Here is a 2,614-nt window from a genome sequence, read left to right as displayed (position 1 = left end):
AAAAAAAAAAAAAAAAAAAACAAAAAGTCAGGTAGAGGCAGAATTGAACTGTTTCCCCTTTTGAAATGCAATAACACCTACTTCTCAGGGCTATCACGGGGACGAAATTTGAAGATACATGAAAAGGCTAGCACAGAGCTTTGCTCAGAGCATTGAACAGATGTATTCGTTGTTGGGACTCTTGTTTGAAGTAAAAGGACCAGGTTTTGAACTTCATTCTGCTGTTCACCAGTCCAGTGCCTTCTCCATTGTGGGTCCAACTTCTCTTATCTTCTAATGAGAGTAATAATTGCCACATACTTCGCAGAGTCATGATGAGAAACAATTAAAGAATGGCTGAGACAGTCCTTTGAAAACTAGATAGCTCAAAGAAAATAAAGCATTATTAGGTATATGTCTAATCTCTGTGCCAGGGTTTCAGCCTTTCTTTTTGTATGAAAAGCCTTCCCTCCCCATACTTCCTCTCTTTAACCTACCTGTTGAAGTTCTATCCTTCATTCATAAGGCAGTAAAACATTAGTAGCTAAGATTAAAGACTTCAGATTGCTAGGGTTCAAATCCCAGCACTGCTTTTTATTAGTTGTTTAACTTTGGGCAAGCTACTTCACCTTTCTGTGCTTCAGTTTCCAGTCTGTAAAATGGGAATAAAGCAATATCCATTTCATAAGATTGTTGTAAGGATTAAATTAACAAGTGTAAAGTACTTAGAACAGTATATACTCCATACTATATAAAATGCTAGCCATAATTATTTCAAGGCTATGCTTATTGTTTTGATGTCTATTATTTCAAGAGTATGTTTACCATTTTGCATTATTTCATTATTATGTTCAAATCCCACCCCTGCAAGAAACTTTCTTGTATGTCTGAAGCAATCACGTTCTCACATTCAACCAAAGTATATTGATTGTACTCAGTGATAGCTCTGTTCATTGCTTGTGTGTTTGTTTATATCTCCCTCCCCAACCAGCTTTGGGGCCCTAAGTGACAGAGGCTTTCTGTTTTACCTCTGTACACATGGTCAGTGTACATTATTTGTTGAATTGGATGGAAGGTACGCAAAGCAAATGTATATACATAATAAACCTAAATATGTTATGTAACAGCTAATAACACTCTCTACATAATAACTACATTTTCAAGACTGAACAAAATTACAACCTTTTGCACTCTCCCCGACACATAGTATGTGCCAACTAAATGTATTTACTTGAACTTATGGGAAGATCAGTAAAGGTGCATAAACTCCAATAAAAGTCTCAGTCTATTGGGTCCCCTTCCTTCAAAACATGTATGAGATGGGTAAGCTGCTTATCTTAGGCACGAGGCGAGGATTAAGATATCAAGGAGAAGAAACAAATAGCTACTGGCCTCCAGGCACTCACATTCAAGAGGAGAGACAGTGCAAATACTAAATAGTCACAAGGGGTCATAGGTACTAAGCTGAGTAGGATGAAACAGCACAGGGATGTGTGTTCAGCAGCTCAGTCATCTCTCTAAGATTTGGACCTTCTCGACATTAAATTGCCCAGGTATGTTCATTTGGGATGATTGTACCTTCTTTTTCAATAAGTAAGGAACCAGGGAAAAATATTCCAAGTTGACTAAAGGCAGAGGAGAACAAGTCAGTTATAAGAGTATGGTAGCTCACAATACAGCAGGTGAGAATATAAAATGAGGAGGTAAGACCATAAGCCACGTCTCTAGAACATATCTCATAGAAAGTGCTTCTCAGTCTCAATGATTTTGATGACAAATGTGGAGAAAATATTGTGAAACAACAAAAACTATCCTGGCTTAGGAGAAGGGAGACCTAGTTTTTTACCAACCCCATTTCCACCAGTGACTTTCCTCCCTAAAGCCCCAATTTCACTATCAATCGAGAAATGAGTTTGAACTTGAGTATTTCTAAGGACCATTCCACTTTCACTGCTTTTTGGTTCTATTTTTTAACACCTGGCCTGATAGGAAAGCCAACTCTTTCTTCTGGCTTCAAATACTATCTCTATTTTGATGAATCGCAAATGCATATCTCAAAGCCAGACATCTCTTTTGAATCCGGGTCTTGAACATCACCTTGCCTATTTTGACATCTACCTCAGTTGTTTAAAACAGAGTTTTCAACAATTTCTCCACCTCCAAAAGATTTTCATTTTACAGTGTTTTTTTGTTTTGTTTTTGTTTTTTGTTTTTTTTTTTAAAGTCAGTAAGTGGAAACACATTTGCCCAGATGCCCAATTCACAAACTTGGGATTCAATCTTGATATCTCTCTTTCTTTTACCACACACTCTGGCTCAATCTGACTGATTGTTAAATTTTGCCAATTCTAGCTTCAAAGTGTCTCTCAACTATTTCTACACCTCATCACCTATATGTCAAAGGCGTGTGGTCCAGGCTATCTTCATCTTTCACTAGGACTCCTACAACAGTCACTTAGAAAGTTGCCTTTTGTGGGAGGCTGAGGCAGGAGAATGGTGTGAACCCAGGAGGCAGAGCTTGCAGTAAGCTGAGATTGTATCACTGCACTCCAGCCCTCCAACCTGGGTGACAGAGCAAGACTCTATCTGAAAAGAAAGAAAGAAAGAAAGAAAGAGAGAGAGAGAGAGAGAGAGA

Source organism: Rhinopithecus bieti, unplaced genomic scaffold, assembly GCF_001698545.2.
Source record: "Rhinopithecus bieti isolate Rb0 unplaced genomic scaffold, ASM169854v2 scaffold_5626, whole genome shotgun sequence".
Lineage (NCBI taxonomy): Eukaryota > Metazoa > Chordata > Mammalia > Primates > Cercopithecidae > Rhinopithecus > Rhinopithecus bieti.
Note: the sequence above shows the minus strand (reverse complement) of the source record.